This window comes from Mesoplodon densirostris, chromosome 7 (assembly GCF_025265405.1).
Source record: "Mesoplodon densirostris isolate mMesDen1 chromosome 7, mMesDen1 primary haplotype, whole genome shotgun sequence".
Lineage (NCBI taxonomy): Eukaryota > Metazoa > Chordata > Mammalia > Artiodactyla > Ziphiidae > Mesoplodon > Mesoplodon densirostris.
This window is the reverse complement of record NC_082667.1, coordinates 87,211,763-87,232,002: the sequence shown is the minus strand read 5'-3', so window position 1 is coordinate 87,232,002 and position 20,240 is coordinate 87,211,763. Positions and strand designations below refer to the sequence as shown.

General features: G+C 39.4%; 1 protein-coding gene and 1 pseudogene across 1 annotated transcript in view; both read left to right on the top strand.

Annotated features, from left to right (window-relative positions):
- Window positions 1-20,240, top strand: part of LOC132493273 (interferon regulatory factor 6-like) — an 84,511-nt gene that overhangs the window by 61,473 nt on the left and 2,798 nt on the right. The gene's annotated exons all lie outside the window — the stretch shown is intronic.
- Window positions 2,389-5,164, top strand: LOC132493275 (centrosomal protein of 78 kDa-like; annotated as a pseudogene).

Sequence of the window (20,240 nt, the reverse complement as noted above, 5' to 3'; positions counted from 1 at the left end):
CTGGCAGGCGGATTCTTAACCACTGTGCCAGTAGGGAAGCCCCCTCTTAGGGTTTTGATGATTTGATTATTTAATACCCAGGGAACTTCAGGAACAGTGCTTGACTGTAAATTGCTTTAAAAGTGATTACTTTTTTTTTTTTTTTTTTTTTTTTTTTTTTTGCGGTACACGGGCCTCTCACTGCTGTGGCCTCTCCTGTTGTGGAGCACAGGCTCCGGACGCACAGGCCCAGCGGCCATGGCTCACGGGCCCACCCGCTCCACGGCATGTGGGATCTTCCCAGACCGGGGCACGAACCCGTGTCCCCTGCATCGGCAGGCGGACTCTCAACCACTGCGCCACCAGGGAAGCCCTAAAAGTGATTACTTTTTTAAAACATGCTTTTGAATCTGCAATTATGCAATTCAGGTATGCTAAGCAGGTTCGTTAATAGGACTTCCTGCTATAAAGAGACCCACAAATAAAAATAGAATTTTTCTTTCTTGGTCGTAACTTCTTATTTCTGACTTACTATGTTATATGCATATGCCTTTTATGGTGGGCTGCCACAAATTTATGTTGGAAAGAGTGGAATTTAAATAAATCTTTGCCAATTTGATAGATTTTGATCATTCATTTCACTGGCATGGTATGATATGACAAGTAGCAGACTAAAATCTGAGTTCACTTCTGGCTCTGCCCCTAAATCCTGACGAGACCAATAGCTGGAAAGGCTTTTGGATATTATACTATGAATTAGTTATAATATGGACTCTGTTTGTTTAGGAAACCCTGGAGGAGTGCCTAAAGCAGTTAAAGGAGGAAAGAGTAATAAGACTGAAGGCTGATAGACGAGTCAGTGAGGTAAACACGTTTCATCTGCTTTTGAGAGTGTTTTGGTTTTATTTTGATTTGATTTTAAGCCATATACACATATTTTGTAAGCTTTAAAACTATAATATGTTGCAAATTGGTTGTATCATATGGACTTTTGCATTTACTGGTATTTAGTGATCATATGATCTATATTCCAGAAAGCATGTTTTTAAAGATGTGAAAATCTGGTTTTGTGTATGTGTGTGTGTGTGTGTGCTTTTATATGACATTAGCTTATTTCCTGTTCATGATTCTTTGATTCAAGAAGGCACTTTCTGTGCATATATTGTATATACAGTAACATAAAAGACATGATGAGACTCTCCTGGCAATGAATTAGGAAAGTGAATCATTTAAATAAATTTAAGACATTGGAAAACTTCTAAGAATGCAATGAAAGATAAAAATGTATACTATGAGAATTACTTTAGGTAATGTGCATGAAAGCAGGGCATAATCTAAAAAGTTCTATCTAAATATAATTTATCACAGGGTGAGTGTAGGGAGGAATTTTTGAAAGTGCATCCATTGGATTGGCAGACACTCATTCAGTAAACGTTGAGCACCTGCTCATGTAAGGCAAAAGGGGCATCATGAAAATTAACGACCTTTCTGAGAAATACGAGAGTTGAGCTTACAGGAGGTTTTAAGTGCGTAGATGCTGAGCGGAAGGGGAAGAGTGCACGGGGGTGAATATGTTCAAGAAGCCAAAGAAAATATTGGTGATCGTACATTTAATAAATTGGGTTGGATATGATTTAGGACTTTTAAACGTAAGCATTAGATATTTTACTCACTAAAGTTAATTCTTAACATTCAGCAGAGTTGTAATATGTTTTGTTCAAATCAGATTCTATAATTCACTTTCGAATTTAAGGGAAACTTAAAGCAGTTAATTTTCTAATGTGGAATGAGGCTCCATTATGAATTAAACCAGTTAGAAATGTGATCTTTTGTGAAAGATCATTAATAAAATGGTAACTTTGGTTTATTTATATACCACTTAAGTGTTATATAGGAAACTTTGTTGGGTGCCTGTGGATTTTGGTCATTATGTGATATGGTCTCTGTCTTTACTGGCGGAGGGTTACATTAATTATAAATTAATTACATTTTGAGTGTTTTAGTTTTGTTCCTTGAAACTAGGCAAGACTACTTTTTGTTTGTTTTTTGCTTTTTTGGTTTTTTTTTTTTTTGCAGTATGTGAGCCTCTCACTGTTGTGGCCTCTCCCGTTGCGGAGCACAGGCTCCGGACGCACAGGCTCAGCAGCCATGGCTCACGGGCCCAGCCACTACGCAGCATGTGGGATCTTCCCGGACTGGGGCACGAACCCGTGTCCCCTGCATCGGCAGGCGGACTCGCAACCACTGCGCCACCAGGGAAGCCCAAGGCAAGACTACTTTTGATGACAATGAGAAGAAATCATGTCAGACGTTTTCAGTCTTCTTGTATAGCTGGAACATGAAAATGCCCAGTTAAGAAACACAACTTTCTCTTTGTCTGAAGCCCTTCATGCCCACTCATTGACAAGCATGATCCTGGATGATGAAGGTGTTTTGGGCAGCACTGAGAATTCTTTTCAGAAGTTCCACGCTTTCCTGGTTCTCCTTAAAGATGCTGGGTTAGTTCATTTCTCTTCATGGCATTCTTCTCTTTGCGACTCTAATGGTAGTTTGCTGAGGAACTGGAGCAATTTTCATCACTTACGTGGCTATATTTAGCCAAATTTAGTGTAATTATAGGTAATATAGTTGACGTTTTAAAATGAGGAATTAAATTTTTTAAGAAATGCAAATAGGGAAGCCTGCTTTGGTAGAGTGGGGAACCCATTATAAAAGAGTAACCTGTAGACAGAGTAATTAGTAGGTATAGTTGTTTTGTAAAGACTAAATTAAAGGCAGTTTTCATTGAAAATAGTTGGGAATGCATAAGAATTTTCCTATCTTTCACTTCTTTTGCTTGTTTGATAAGTTTGAATTAAAGTTATCTTTGCCTTAGACATAAAAATGATTATTAATCTGCAGGGGAGATATAGGTCAGTGGTTCTCAACTGGGAGCAATTTTGCTGAAAGAGGGAAGTGGAGATTGATAGTTGATAGAGTGGTGTTTTGTCAGTGAATGAATTGGTGTTGGTGTTGGGAAGGAAGGAACAAACACATTCTTGGAAACTGGAGGAAAGGTGGTAAAGAAGTGTGGGAATGGAGGTGTGACAGGCAGTGGACAGGGTGCATGGAACATATTGAAGCTGCTAGTGAGACAGTGGGATGTCTCCTAGAGGATGAATCCGGAAAGGGCTGAGGATTTGGGGGAGAGAGAGGCTTGTAGTCTGGAGTAGGATGTTGGCTTTTAAGATTTTAGAAGTAGGGCTTCCCTGGTGGCGGAGTGGTTGAGAGTCCGCCTGCCGATGCAGGGGATATGGGTTCGTGCCCCGGTCTGGGAGGACCCCGCATGGCGCGGAGCGGCTGGGCCCGTGAGCCATGGCTCCTGAGCCTGCGCGTCCGGAGTCTGTGCTCCGCAACGGGAGAGGCCACAGGAGTGAGAGGCCCGCGTACCCCCCCCCAAAAAAAAAAGATTTTAGAAGTATTTCATGATTGTAGGTCTGGGGAAATCTAAACTGCTCTTCTGTGATTATAATAACCTTTGTCTTTTCTCCTTTCCTCCTCTCGTCTAGGCTTGGGCAGTTGGCCACAATGGCTGGTATAGATCAGTCAGATTTTCATTTACTAGGTCGTCCCCAGATGAATTCTCCTGTTAGTAGTCCACCTAAAGAAGAAAAGAAGGCACTTGAAGAAGGAAAATCAGAATCAAAACAGGGTGCCCCATAACAAATGCAAAATAGCCAAGTAAATGGACAGAACAGCACTTAATGATTCTAAGAGTGATTAGCAAAAAGGAAATGACCAAGTCAGGGAGAAAACAATAACGATCAGTCTCTAATAGTTCACATGCTCGGGAGCTAGAAGACTCTGGAGTCCTTTCCAAATCTGAGATTAGTAAATGTGTGCCCATTTCATGATACTGTACTTTTGTAAATAAGGAGACTGGAAGTTCTTTAGAAAATTTATGAGTTAAAGCAAACTATCCTTAATGAAGAAAGAAGACATTAGAGAAAATATTCCAGATTTTAAATTGTATAAATGTCTATTCTGTTCATATTTTATCTAGGTTTCTATTTGTATGCAGTCAGCTTACAATGAAAGAACACTAATGAAGGTACACATACTGATATAATTTTAAAAATAAGTAATCCAGACATAGCTAATAGGTAACATATTAGAGTGAATCACCTGGTTATGGGAATGGGAGGGGAAAACCTGTCAGCTTTTCCTCTAGCCTTACTTGGAGCCCCCATCAACCAATCTCAGAGTGGTCTTGGGAACTGACAGCTTGAGAATACAGTCTGGTCACAAACTATATACGGTTTACATGTGCCTGGAGGATAGAAAAGAAATTAATTATCTTACAGAATAGGGTTTTATTTTTAGTGAGGGAAAGGAAATGGGTAATAACTACCCCAATCACCAAAGTCTGAAAACGTAGCGGACATAGCCTTGGATATAGCTAGGTTAAGCTGAGAATCACTTGGCAAGATATAATTACAAAAAAAAAACTGGCTCTGAAATCTTCTGATTAATCAATTGACTGTGTTAATAATAAGATTACAGAGTAACATTGAAGTCTTGAACTCTACTTTTTAATGGTTGGCTTTGTTTATCACTGAATTTTTGTCTTGTCTTTTGTCTTCCCCTCCACTTTCCGAAAATTACAGGCGATGCTAGGATTCCTTTGCCTCTCGACTCCTTCCGTGTCCCAGCGTCTACTCAAGAGGCCTTAGAAACTTCCAAAGACAACCTGGGGGTCCCAGTCACAGAGCAGCAGCAGGAGTCTTTTGAAAATTTCATTGCTAGAACATGTTCTCCTTCAGCAGACGTCATTTCTGGAACTGGAAGTCAAAGAAAAGAAGAGGAATTATCTAGAAATAGCAGGTCTTCTTCAGAGAAAATGAGCAAAGCAGGTGAATAGACCAAAAACTACTCTGCTAAGAAACAACCTGGGAAGGACCTGCATTCCTGCTCTGACTCACCTGTAAAGCAGAAAAGCAAAGGAATTGGGCAAAATAATTCTTTGGTTAATAAACCAATTAAAAGTGAGTCTTCGAAAAAACACATTTCTGTTAAGAGAGTAGAATAGTGACTGTTTCATCAAAGACAACTAAAAGTAAACTCAGTCTACTAGAACAGTCTGAAAGTGATACTCTTGGATCTGATTGTGAATTTCAAGAAAGCATCCATACTCTATCACGCCTAACATAGGTCTAAATCTTTTAAAATTATGTTTTTGCCTTCAAATTTTCATAAATTACTTATGTTTTTATTATAGCATATGGTGTTTTCAGTTACTTGACTGGAAGCCATTAGAGAAAGATTTTTTTATCTATACTTTTTTATTATAATGAAAGTTTGGGTGTACTTTTCCTTGTAACACTTTGCACCATTCATTCAGCTAGTGTTTACTGAGGGCTTCATATGTACAGTACTTTTCTGGGTGCTGTTGCTTTCAGCAGTGAACAAAATAAAGCCTTTACTCTCCTGGAACTAGCACTCTGTGGTGGGAGAAAACATAAACAACAAAGCAGGCTAAGGATTAAAAAGAGATGGGAATAATAAATGGAATAGTTTTACCATTTGGTTAAACATCAAACTATTATAAATCACACGGCCAGAAGCCATTGACATATTTTAATTCATAATAACCAGAGAGGCTCAAACATTTACCAAGGCACTTAACCGTGTTTATGGATTACAGCAACGCTCTGAGGTAGGGAACTCTTACCATCCCCATTTTATAGATGAACAATCTGAGGAGACATTATGTGAGTTGCCCAGAATTACACAGCTATAAGTAAGTGGGAAGTTGCAATGTGACCCGAACCCATGCTCTTTTTTTTTTTTTTAAATGTATGGACTTTATTATCTTTCATTTGTTTCTGATTTATGTGAATTTTTTCTTTAAAGATTTTTTTCTGCTGTCAGCCATTTTTAAAGTGTTTATTGCATTTGTTACAGTATTGCTTCTGTTTTATATTTTGGTTTTTTGGCCTCAAGGCATGTGGGATCTTAGCTCCCCGACCAGGGATTGAACCCTCACCCCCTCCATTGGAAGGCAAAGTCTTAACCACTGGACCACCAGGGAAGTTCCCCTTATGTGACCATTTTTCTGGCAATTTTTTTAAATTTTATTTTTTATTGACATACACTTGAATTGCAGTGTTGTGTTAATTACTGCTGTACAGGAAAGTGACTCAGTTACACATTTATGTACATTCTTTTTCATATTCTTTTCCATTATGGTTTATCACAGGATATAGAATATAGTTCCCTGTGCTCTACAGTAGGACCTTTTGGGGTTTTTTTAAAATACATGCACTTTTTAAAAATAAATGTATGTATGTATTTATTTTTGGCTGTGTTTGGCTTTTGTTGCTGCACGCGGGCTTCCTCTAGTTGAGGTGCACATGCTTCTCATTGTGGTGGCTTCTCTTGTTGCAGAGCACGGGCTCTAGGTGCCTGGACTTCAGTAGTTGTGATATCCGGCTTAGTTGCTCTCTGGCATGTGGGATCTTCCCAGACCAGGGCTTGAACCCATGTCCCCTGCATTGGTAGGCATATTCTTAACCACCGCGCCACCAGGGAAGTCCCATGTAGAACCTTTTTGTTTATCCATCCTGTATATACACCAGTTTGCACCTGCTAATCCGAAACTCCCAATCCAACCCTCTCCCACCCCCTCCTCCTTGGCAACCGCCAGTCTATTCTCTATGTCCTTGGTTATGTTTCTGTTCACACATAGGCTGTAACCAGGCTCTTAATTACTTTGTTATCCTGTTTCCTTGTTAAGAGAAGAAGGGTTTAAGGAAGGCCCTGAGAGAGAAGCCAGTGACCACTAGAAGTGCAAAAACAGTGGGGCTGTCAGAAAGCACACCTGTCTCCTTCCCCCATCGTGAGCAGAATTTTTAAATGGCAGAGTATGTAAGAGTATGTGATGACACATCTCTGGATTAAATGTCTCCCTGGTAAAACATGTACAGATAAGTCTTTAGTTCAATCAGAGTGAAAGGTGAGATCAGAGAAAAGCTGGAGTGTCAGATTTCTTGTAGAAGGTCCTGCCTGATTGTTACTAAGAGGGCTACTACAGTACTAGTTAGTTCACTAGTCATGGGTTGAGTGTTAGAGGAGTGAAACAATGAGCAAGATGTAGTGTTGGCCCTTTAGCAGTGGAGTGAGAGGGGAAGACGCACAGCAGATGTCTCATCCTGCACGTGACCTGCTGTGACGGGCATATTCAGGGCGTTTAGTCAGTGTTTGTGGAAGAAGAGGGGGAGCCGTGAGGCAAAGAAAAGTCATCAAAAGAGGCAGTCCCTAAGCTAAGTCTTAAAGGACTCGTGAGAAACTGGTGAGTCAGCCGGTGAAAGGCAAGGATACTCAAGGCAGAGTGGACAGCGGAAGTCCAGAGCCGTGAGTGTGCGAGGGGTGTGTCACACAGCCACAGGCACAGGCTCTGGAGGATCAGTGCAGTGTCCCCAGGCAGCGGCAAGTGCCCCTAAAGGAGGCAGCGAGGAGGAGGAGAGCAGGTCTTAACCATCCATGTGCGTGGAGCTGGTTTCCTCAGAAAATAGCTAAGAATGGAAAGGACAAGTTCAGGTGGCATTTTAGACCACTGACGTCAGTATGGATGAGGACTCTGAAGAAGCCTGGAGATAATTATGCCCCACTCTTCTGAGGAGCAGTGCTTTATATTTTCAAGTGGGATTTTCACGCTGCCACCTCCTCTCCTGTCCCTACTGAAAGGTTTATAGGCCGGCAGAAGGGAGGACCTGGCTTAAGTAAAGTTAATCAGGTTCCCTTACTGTACAGCTTCTCGGGGCTGCTGTAGGCTAATGTTCATTCTGGATCGTCACAGCAGGCGTATGGTACACAGCCATCCTCAAAGCTATTTGACCCTAGAGTCCTTTTCTAATAGAATGTCTAACAACTGGTTCCACCAAACAGCAATTTCGTAACTTCTAGACCAGGTAATAGCAAGAAGAAAGGGGTCTGAAATAAGGTATAGATGAAGGGAGGAAATAAGTTCTAATTGTATTTAGGAAATTACCAGCAAGGCTTGACCTTGGGAAGTAAGGAAGAAGTAGGAGGCGGAGGCTGAACCCCCATCTGTGTGACTAAGGTTGGGTGGTGGTATCATTGAGTTTGGAAATAGGGGATAAAGAACTGAAGTGGGGAAAAGACTTTAGTTCTGGACATGTAGAATTTGAAAGCATCTGTAGAATTCAGAAGACAAACTGGTAGATAACTGGACATGCACGTGAAGACATGGAAAGATAAAAATTTGAATGTCATCAGCACATATCAGCAGTCATTTAAATAATGAAAATGGATGAGATTTCAGAGAATTGTGAGCACTGACAACGTTTAAGTAATAAGCAGAGAAAGAATTCTTGGAAGGAGAGAGGTGATATAGAGTTTCAAGAAGGAGGAAGTAGATGACAGTGTCATCCTTCAGAGAATGTGAGTGTCCATTGGATTTGGGCAGTTAGGTCCCCAGTGACCTTAGAGCAGTTCAGTGAAGTGGTGGACAAAAAGCCAGATGGCAATAAACTGAGGGTGTAGGGCTGCCTGTCGGGGCCAGGCGGGGCTAGAGAGGACAGTGGGAATAGGCTACTCTCAAGGAGTTTGGATGAAAAGAGAAAATAATTAGCAAAAAAGAATTTTTTAGAATGAGAAGGACATATTTTATATGTTGAAATGAAGGAACCAATAAAGGAGATCGTGAAGATGTAGATAATAATTTAGAGAATTGGGGAAACATGGACATATGAATAAGAAAAAAACACCTTGCACAGTATATAAAAATCACTTGTATCCTTCGAGCTGGATGGATACTGGTAAGTTTGGGAGGAAATAAAGGTAAGAAGAGATAGAAGTTAAATAAGTTTATACTGATAGCCTCAGTTTTCTTTGACACAGATTTTTCAGAGACACATATATACACATACATAATTACCGTTTGAAAATTCTTTCATAGTTACGTTTTATTAATCACGTCTGAGAAAAGTCACTGATTTTCATTTTGTACAGCATTATCTTGTAAGGACAAGATACAGTGACAACTTCCATGCTTTTTGCATATCAGAGCTGACATTGAAAGTATCTGCATAATTGAATTTTCACTTCTTATTTGTAATAAGTTTATCCTTAGTAGGATACTTTCATAGTGTTTGATCAGAGATGAGTTTGGGCATTGCTATCACTCAATAATGTTAAGCATCTGTCAGGTTCTCTCCTATACTATATATTTATTTTTTGTCCATTAAGCAAATATTTATTGGCGGCCTGTGGGAATAAGATACACCTAGGTCCTCTTTCCTTGGTATATTCACAAAAGCCTCTGAAATTAAATTTCCAAGTCAGGCCATACTAAGGCCTGGCATAATAAGTTTTCATTGTTAACAGTTTTTTTGTGTTTGTGGGGGTTTTTCGTTTTTATTTTTTTGAAGCAAGGATAAGACACTGTCTTAACTCAGTAGTTGTCCATTCATTAATAAGTCAAAGAAGACATTGATGAAGCATGGTATTTTGAATATCCTTTCCACAGAATAGGTAGTGGGCCATCCTGAAACTCTGGTGAGATGCTTATCATTTTCACATTTTGGAGTGGCTGAGAAAACCCTATTACACCTTGAATTATCACTAGAAACATGAATTCAGCCAAATAAAAACAGTGCCTCTGCCTACTGAGGTGGTCAATTTCCATCTCAACAAAAGTGACCATTTCTCCTTTAGATTAAAATCAAGAAAATCCCCTCTGTCCAGGATGCAATAATGGGGTGCACGAAAGAGGAAAACTGAAGCTATTCCCTCTTTACACCTGAACAGTGAATTCATTCTGATATCAAATATTTGTTATGATTCTGTTATGACCAGGTGCTTTATTGTTTAGAGATCAAGTTACTGTTCATTCTTGGTAAGTAAGAAAAATCCACGTTTTAGGACTCTGAATAGTAACTTTATATATATTATATATATATAATAAAAATAAATATGTATATTATATGTAATATATATTCCACCTATTCAACAAAATTGTAACTTCCATCATCTCTTACGAATGATGAACTGTATTCACTCTTTGGAAAGGGCTTATAGGGAATTAAAAGTCTCCATATACCTTTTATATAAGACCGTGGAAACCAAATTCTCAACTGGGAGCAAATTTAGGTTTTGCTCTGAAGGTTTATGCTTGCCTGGCCTTAGAGTGGTAGGCCAGGAACTCAAGTTTTTTTCCTCTAAGTTACTTTCATTGATGCCACCCTGAAAAAATTTGGAGGGAGTATTTTTGAAATAGCTTTATCTCAGTAACCCTTTAAAAATGCTTCAGGGTATGGGGAACATAACTGTCAAAATGTTCAAGCAACTCTTGTTGATTTAAGTGTAATTGATCAGGAGCAATACAGGAAGGAGCTGGGTACAAAAGACAAAAGGCGTGAGGCTATTTCATGTAGTGTTTTTGGCTTATTGTACAAAACAGAGAAAGTCTCATACACTCGCGCAGCCAAGGTCCCCTGCTGTTCTCTCCTTTTAGTAGAAATAAAAGAGAGCTCGCTTCTCAATAGCAGCATTCTACCCTTAAGTGGGTACACAGTGATATTCTGATGGTCTCTGGAGCAGAGAATAATTCCGTGGCAGCGCTGACCTCCAGTCACCGGGTTCTCTGTAACTTAGTCTTTCATGGCCAAGGACCATAATCATTCTTTCGATTTATATTTAGCATCTCAAAATGGAAAGGATTCCATGGACAACAAAACAGGAAGTGATTTCATGAAGTGTTTTAGTATGGATAAAACAATAAACTGTAAAAATACAAATCATCAGTGAAGCTTTTTCTTTCCGGAGAACTATATTCAGAAATTAATGTAAGCCTCTAAGGTGCGCATGTGTGTTTTTTCACCCATGGTCATGTTTGTATGTGTGTGCATTCCACTGCTACAGGAGACATGCAAAATGATATCAGATTTGTACTGGTTTCTCCCAAGAACTGTGTGCTCGCAGGGTTCGTTCAGGAAGGTGAGTGCCCTACCACCACATCACAGTCGTATCTCATCACCTTCGGCGGGAATAGTTGACACTTTAACCTCACATGCAGGCTTATTAAATTAGTATTACTCATCAGAACTTGCTTACTAATAAAACAAGCTGAATTAGCCACTGCAGAATCATATTTGGAAATTCAATGAAAATTTTACATTTTTAATAAAGGCCCAGAAGTATTATTTCAGAGCAGGTGGTACAGAAAACTGTGCTCAAATTTGACATTCATTCATCATTGAAGTGTGGAACGTGACAGGTGAAAATTGATATTGATTTCTTTCCTCTAATATTTGGAAGAGTTCTAACAGGTAAATCAAATGAGATAACAAGACATATCAAGTTTCACTCATTTCTATGATCACACCCTCCCCACATATCACTCCTTCGCCTGCCATGTTTTGAATAATTCAATGCCCATAGTCTTTCCAGTCCAGTGTATTATAAGACACACTCAAGCTGGGTTTCAATCATATTAGACTGAAAGCTGAACATTTTAGGAAGGATTATTTAAAACCAAATGCGTCTTGAGCCCAACAGCCTTTGAAACCAAACAATCCTGGGAGTTCAGTTGGATTCAGAAAATTCAGTAATCCTATTTGATGTATGTTAACCGTATCAATATTAACAACCTTCTGCTGGATTTCAGCACTGATTTGAGAGCTGAGTTACTACTGGTCTTGTATTTTACCTAGTTGTGAAAGCACTGAGAGAGTTGTTCTTGGGTTGAACTTGACCTGCCTCTGGGAATGCTCTCTGTTCTATCCATCTTGAAAAGCTTTATTCAAGTGCATTTCTCTGCCTGCCTTCTCTTCACTTGCACCCCTTGGGAAAACGAAAGATGCTCAAATATAGATGTGAACACTGCAGGTGCTCTGCTTGGCAATGGTGTCTTTCAGCTTCCCAATAAAAACTTATATTGCTGACCACCCATTTGACTGAAAAGTGACTCATTTTACTGACAGATATCTGGATTGAGATGCCAAAAGAAATAGGTCATTTCAAATTTCCTTTTTAAGTCATAGCTTTGTGTTGCAACACTACTTGTTCAAAACTTAGATCATGAAGGTTCCTTCCTATGACCTCCAAATAATTAAAATGTTCTTCAATAGGCTATATAAAAAGCAAGCAGAGGGGCTTCCCTGGTGGCACAGTGGTTGGGAGTCCGCCTGCCGATGCAGGGGACACGGGTTCGTGCCCCGGTCCGGGAGGATCCCACATGCCGCGGAGCGGCTGGCCCCGTGGGCCATGGCCGCTGGGCCTGCGCGTCCGGAGCCTGTGCTCCGCAACGGGAGAGGCCGCAGCAGTGAGAGGCCCGCGTACTGCAACAAAAAAAAAAAAAAAAAAAAAAAAAAACAAGCAAGCAGAATATTCCTAATTATCAATCTTTCTCTTGAGTCATATAGTTCTTGTAATTTCAAGGAAGAGAAACTCAAATGTAAAGTGTTACAATAGCCAAGCATACCAGCACTATTATCTAACCATTCAGCAATTTTCTCTGCCAAGTCACTCTGAACCTTAGACTACTGAGGATGTCTTCTTAATTAATTTTTAAGGTTCTCCTCTTCTGAGTTAAAAAATGGTCACAATTTTATAAGTAAAATTAAAGAAAAATACCAAAGAGAACATCTGAGATGTTTCCATTAGGCATTTTATATATATATATATATACATAAATTTAATAGATATACATATATACATGCACTGGGATAAATCTCCATCTTCTGTGTCAGTCGGACATAGGTCCATTTTCTTAGGAATAGGGAACTCCTTTCACAATGGAAGTGAGGAAATTGGCTGGACCATCCTTCTTGAAAATAATTCTGTGAAGCCGCCATTCCTTCTAGCAATCTACTACTCCAACAGTGTGTAGTTCATCAAATTCAGGTCTTCTGAAGCCAGGCGAGAAATACAAAGTGAGGTGGACGACTCAGGTAACTGACCAAAAAGGAGGAAAGGAAGAGGAGCAAAACAATTTCCCAATTTCATTCTTTCCCATATTCTCGTGCTTGACAAGGGAAAAAATATTCGGGTCTGAGTGCCTCTCATTCTTAGCCATTGTTAGTTCAAAGTCTGAGAGAAAAAAAAAAAAGGTAAAAACGAAAATATGGAGTCCAGAATTCCGTTAGCTCTCTTGCATGCAATATCACAACTTAAAAGGCCTTCCAAAATGGAGGGATCAACTTTTAAAAATATAGCCCAATCTTTTCCATCTAAACAAGTAAACACTAAAAATATATTTTAGAAATCCAGCAAACACACTAACCACAGTCAAAGCAAAGGAAGGCTTATGGCTTACCAAATGACAGTGGCTGTCTACAAGAGAGAGAAAGAGAATAGTCCAAAATTCTATCTGACCTGGCAGAGCTAGGAGGGTGCCTTGGTTAGGGTCTTTCATATACAGTTATTCAAGCTCAGACTTGATCATCTGTCAGGGATGCTACAGTAGGGAGAGTTTTGCCCTAACTGTGAGACTCCGCAAGATCACTTCCAACTCTAAAACCTACAACTTTAATTTAATCACCAACACCAGCCATCATTAAGAGCGACCTCAAATAACTCCAAATCTGTTCATCTACTCACATATTCTTTACACAGTCAACAGACCTCGAGTGATTACTACATGCCAGACACAGTTCTAAGACCCAGAATAAGGGATAAGAAAGGTAACAACCTCTGTCACTGTGGGGCTTGAGTTCTTTGGGAAGAAGTTCATCTAAATACAAAGAGACACCAAAGAAAATATTTGGTTTGATTATTATTCTGTGAAAGAAGTAAGGTAATCTGTTAAATTGGGACTGAGTTAGGCTAGTAGGACAATCAAGGAAAAAATATCTTTAAGAGATGAGTGCCAAAGAATAGAAAGGAATCAGTTATGGAAAATTTTTCTGGAAATAATATTTCCAAAACATGGGAACAGCGAATACAAAGTCCCTTAGGCAAGATGAAGCTTAACTACAATCAAGGAACAAAAAGAAGCTAAAAGGTTAGGTCAGGAGATAACCACACAGATTTACACCAGCTGGTCCCTAACTTCAAGTCTACATGGGTATATTCTTCAGGTGAGTTACATATATATCATCCAAAAAACAAACAAAAAAAATGGACTCCAAAATTACCCTGGAAATTCTGAGTGAGATTCTTTACAAAGGCACAACCATATTACAGATCACAGCCATCATTCTCCAAACTCCACTCTGGGCATCACTTGCAGGCATTTAACGGGGAGTTTCATATCCTCTCTACAATATTGGGCAGGAAGAACAAACATCCTAGCATGTCTGCACTGTGCACCTAGTGTCTCACGATTGAGAAGTAGCCGGAGCTCACCCTGCTGATGGCTTTGCTGGGTTTTTTTAACCATTTATTAAGAGGCCCATCTCTTTTAAGAACTGGGATATATTTTTTGAGGAAATAAACTACAGGAAAATTCAACTGAAAGAGATCATACTGTAGTTGACTTTTCTGTTCTTTGTTACATTTATTCGTTGAGACAAACGTCTGTTCTTAGCCTTTTTTTAACGGCTCTGTTAAATAGAACGGACACAGTACACTGCACATACTTAAAAACACAATTTAAATTCTGAAATATGCATATACCCATGGAACTGCCAACACAATCAAGAAAAGGAACATATCCATCACTTGCAAGTGTTTATGCCTCATTCATAAAGCCCCCTTTTTCCCCTCACATTCCAGCCCTCCACATCCCCAAGTGAGCACTGATATGCTTTCTTTCATTATAGACGTGTTTGCATTTTTCTAGAAATTTAGATAAAGGGATTCACACACTGAGGACTCTTTTATCTGGCTTCTTTCACTCAATGTAATTATTTGGAGAGTAATTCATATTTTGGTGGGTGTCAATAGTTTATCACTTTGTTTTGCTGAATAGTGTTTCACTGTATGGGTATACCACAGTATATTTATTCATTCTCTTGTTGATGGGTGCTCGAGGTTGTTTCAATTCTGTCTATTAAAAATAAAGATGCTATGATGATCCATGTACAAGTCTTTGTATGAACATATGCTTTCATTTTTCTTGCATAAATATCCAGGTGCAGAAAGGCTGGATCATACGGTAGGTGTACGTTCAACTTATAAAGAAACAGCCAAACTGTTGACTGAAGTGACTGTACTATTTTCCTTCCCACTAGCAGTGTAAAAGACTTGCAGTTCCTACACTGCCTCATCAATACTTGGTGTGGTTGGACTTTTCTAATTTTAGCCATTCAGTAGGTGTGTAGTGGTATCTCCTGGGGCTTTCATTTCCATAGAGCTAATAATTGATTACATTGAGCAACTTCATGTGCTTATTTGCATCCGTACACCTCCTTGGCAGGATCTCTTTTTAAATATTCTTACCCATATTGTTAATTTAAAAATTTTTTTTTCTAATTACTGAGTTTTGAGAGTTCTATACGTGTTAGAGACACAAGTCTTTTCAGGTATATACTTTGTAAATATTTTCTTCCAACCTGTGGCTTTTCTTTTATTAATAATGGCTTCCAAAGATGAAACCCAATTTATTACTTTTTTTCTTTTATGGATCTTGTTTTTGGTGTCATCTCTAGGAAATCTTTGCTTAACCCAAGGTCAAAAAGATTGTGTCCAAGTTTTAGAGATTTATGTTTTGATCTACATTTAGTTAATTCTTTATATGGTGTGAAGTAGGGATCAAAGGTCATACTTTTGCATATGGCTACCTAGGCACTATATCCATGTACTACATGCTTCCAGCACCATTTGTCAAGAAGACTATCCTTTCTCCTCAAAATTGGCTTTGCACCTCTGTTGAAAAATCAATTGCCCTTATATGTGTGGATATGTTCCTGGGATCTACATTCTATTTGATTGACCTATTATATCTGACTCTTGGTTATAATATATTCTTTCACTGATTTCTTTTCACTTGCTCATGTAAATAGTCTCCCAGTAATACAGCCTTACCATTTGACTGGACATACCTAGGTATACCTAAAATGCATTTGATAAATCGATGGAACTTGCACTCAAACTAGGGTTACTTTCCAAAAACTCTTCAAATGTTGAGGTGTAAAAACGATGTACTCTACAGCCTTCCTGCCTCAACCAAGTGTATGTTAACACATCCCCACACAAGCTATTTTGCATGTGTATGGGGCTGTAGAGTCTGGGGAGTATGAGAGTGGTATGTGCTGTCTATCCCAAAAGATCATCATAGGAGGCAAAGGAAACATTAAGGAAGTAGATAAGAATAGTCAAATGCCGAATGTTAACATATTTCTCATGCGTTTTTAATATTTACATTGAGATAAATAAATAAATTATTATAAAATAAAATACAAAACTTTAGAGAATATTTCAAAATGCTCTTTTTTGCCAATGCAACAAGATACTAGGAATAGAGGGATTTTCTGGAACCGGCTTATCTTTCCTTTTTTTATCACCATCAAGTGATGGGGTTGTATTTTATTCAGTGTATTGTACATGTGGGTGTGAATAAGATGGAAGTTGTCTCAAAAAGAGAAATGGGGCCTCCCTGGTGGCGCAAGTGGTTGAGAGTCCGCCTGCCGATGCAGGGGATACGGGTTCGTGCCCCGGTCTGGGAGGATCCCATGTGCCGCGGAGCGGCTGGGCCCGTGAGCCATGGCCGCTGAGCCTGCGCGTCCGGAGCCTGTGCTCCGCAACGGGGGAGGCCACAACAGTGAGAGGCCCGCATACCACAAAAAAAAAAAAAAAAAAAAAAAAAAGAGAAATGAGCAAAGAATATATGTCGTCAACTTGTCTAAAACATTTTTTCATGTTCTGACTCATTTTTCTTTGTATTGGCATTTCAAGGCATTTTGTTTTTTACTGACTATTAAAAAACCCTGATAATTTCAGTGAAATCCCATGAAGATAATATAAACAACAGTAATGGAAAATGAAAAGATGATAATAGCAACCAGCACTGTGATATTTCTTGTCAGTGTTCTTTACTATTTAGAATAGTAACAAATCCCATAGTAATTTGACTCTTTGAACTTTGGCCTTTACTTTGGTGGAAGAAATTCCTTACACTTTGCTTATTATCTGTTTGCAATTAAAAACAATTAATGACCATACTTTGATATGATCATCTTAGAGTTGTATAGAGGGAGGATAGTTATGCAACTATTTATATATCTATGGGTTCAACGAAGTTTAAAGGCTTATTTGAATCCTGTGGAAAGTAGCCTCCTTTCCCAGAGGGAAATGAACATATACATGTACTTAATGTAGTTTAAACTAAAGCAACACCTGTTCGTAGAGGCACCTTCTATCCCAGGTATGTTTAGGTATAGGGAGGGGGAACAAGAGCTATAAAACATAATTCTTGTGTATAAGAAGTTTACAGGGGCTTCCCTGGTGGCACAGTGGTTGAGAGTCTGCCTGCTGATGCAGGGGACACGGGTTTGTGCCCCGGTCCGGGAGGATCCCACATGCCATGGAGCGGCTGGGCCCGCGAGCCATGCCCGCTGAGCCTGCATGTCTGGAGCCTGTGCTGCGCATCTGGAGCCTGTGCTCCGCAACAGGAGAGGCCACAACAGTGAGAGGGCCGCATACCACACAAAAAAAAAAAAAAGAAAAAAAAAGTTTACAGTTTAGGGGGGTTGAGGGCACTCAGTGACTCAATGCGGATGAGCCTGATGCAGGTTACTAAAAGGTCACCCTTGAATAAACTCTGCTTTAGGAAAGACCAGCCTACTCTTATTCTGTTAAACTCTTTAATGTGGTGCTCAATATACCTGAATATCAATGTCAAAGGCCACTTTAGAAATGTTTCCAGGGGTGCTAACAGCCAACAAGTTAATATGATTCCTATACACTTGACACAACTCACCAGAGGTCTTGAATTCGGTGAGCATATTGGCCTCCTTTAAGAAAGATCACCCGTTAAACTTCGAATGCTAAGTGCTAAGAGAATGAAGTAAGTAATAAGTGATATTCAGGTTCAGAGGCGGAAGAGAAAAGACGTCTCACCTTGAGTAGAACATTTTGTTGGATTCTCCAAAGTGGCAAACAATAAGGAGAACACTAAATAACTAAGACTGAATAAGTTGAGAAATAAGATGAAAGCCTAAGATGGAGGTCAAAATGTCCCCTAGATTTAAGGATACATTTAGGCTGAAAGGGAAACTATTGAAAAAGATGTAGAAAGTGCTAAATATTTCACAAAAAAATTATTAGAACAAAAAATGTATTAGAATAAACTTAGCAAAGTTTGTTTGCAGAATATGAAATCAACATACACACATCACTTGCATTTCTGTACATTAACAATGAACAATCTGAAAAAGAAATTAGGAGAATAATTCAATTTACAATACCATCTAAAAGGATAAAATACTTAGCAATAAGCTTAACCAAAGACATGAAACACTTGTACACTGAAAACTACAGCAGTATTGAGAGAAATTAAGGAAGACATAAATAAATGGAAAGACATCCCATGTTCATGAACTATTGTTAAAATGTCCATGTTACACAAAGCTATCTACAGATTTAATGCAATGCCTATCAAAATCCCCTGTTTTTGCAGAAATAGAAGAAACCACTCCAAAATTGATATGTAACCACAAAGGACCCTCAATAACGAAAGCAAACTTGAAGACCTCACACTTTCTTTTGAAATGAAGTTTTCTTGTTATTGCGGGTTAAAAATCCAAAGTCCTAAGTGTCCATAAATTATCCTCCTAAATTTATATTTTGGTTCATTCTCAGTGACAGGGCTTTCAGTGCCTGAGTGGTATTGAGGGCCCCTTCAATATCTGTAGCTTGGACTCCTGTCACTGACATGGTGTGGGTATCTCACAGCCTTGGCTGTTTTACCAGTTTATCAAGTCTCAGATGAACCATGCTCAGAAGGGCCCCACACTTGCTTGGTTTCATGCTCTGATATTGCTGTCTTAATATTCTTAATGATTTTATCTTTGAACTTACGTTCTGTAAGTAAAGTTTATGGGACAATAAAATATACGCATGAGCAGAGGAGACGTGTGCAATATGTGTGTCTGCCACCATTCCTGCTGCCCCATTCACATCTAGTTTTCACCCTGCTTATGGTGTGCTTTCCATGACATGCTTATTTGGTACCCATTTGGAGTCTTATTGTGTTCCACCAGAATGCTGTGCTACTGGTCACATCCAAGACTAAGTGAAGGTGTTAACAGATGTGGAGGCCATGCTTTCCATTTGAATCTGAACTTACTTCTAACACAGAAAGAAAGCGTTGTTTTTTAAGAAACAAGAATGTCCAAGGAATCTTATCATATCCTTTCTTACTCGTGTTACTTCCCAATATTAGCCAAACAGTCTGCTGAAAAAGATGACATGTATGAAAAAGAGAAGCAAGAACAACCCACAGAACCCATTTAGGGCTCATCCTAATCTAGTATGATGTCATCTTATCTCGATTCTATCTGAAAAAAGAATTTACTTGGGCACATTCACAGGTTCCAGGTGAACATGAATTTGGGGAGGACACTATGCACCCCAGTGCAAATACTTTCAACAAGGCTTTTTCTTTGCAGTTTGAACAAGAGGCACTATATTTTCATTTTGCACTGGAGCCCACACATTATGTCACTTGTTACTGTTAGAGCCCATGTTGGAAAATGGGGCTTCATGACATAGCCAAGTGAGTCTGTCAACTGAATTCTAGAATTATCCAGACTTACCCACTTGGTTGCAGCAAGTTGGTTCCAGGCAAACCCAGGTGAGAGGGGCATGTCCACAGTGGAGCAGAGAACTTCTGTCTCTCTATCACCAGACTCACTCCCAAGATGAAGGAAAGAAGAGCTTAGCAAAGCATGGCCAGTTATTCTTCCCAACTCTGCCCGTCAGGTAGGTCACCTCACCTAGCCAGTGTCAGTGAACATAAGAGCAGGGAGGTTAAAAGTTACACTAATCAAATTCCCTTCACATGCTGGTACCCGTAGGAATGAGAAGGGAAACTGTCACTAATGCTCCCCTGGTGTTTTCAATCTCTTAACCCACTCAACGATGCTTTTAAGCCTATAATTAATGGAATATGGCTCTCCCTTCAGGAAAAAGAATAGACCTTTATCAGGACAGTCCTGCTCACACTTTTATGGGGCTACTCGTTTGAGTGGCCTCCAGGAACTGCTGGTGGATGCCTTAGAGTTTCATCCCAGAAGTCTCTGATATGGGTGAGAAATTGCATTACTTCAAATGAACTCCAAGGCTACTCATATCCAATGATCAGAAACAACTTTTTG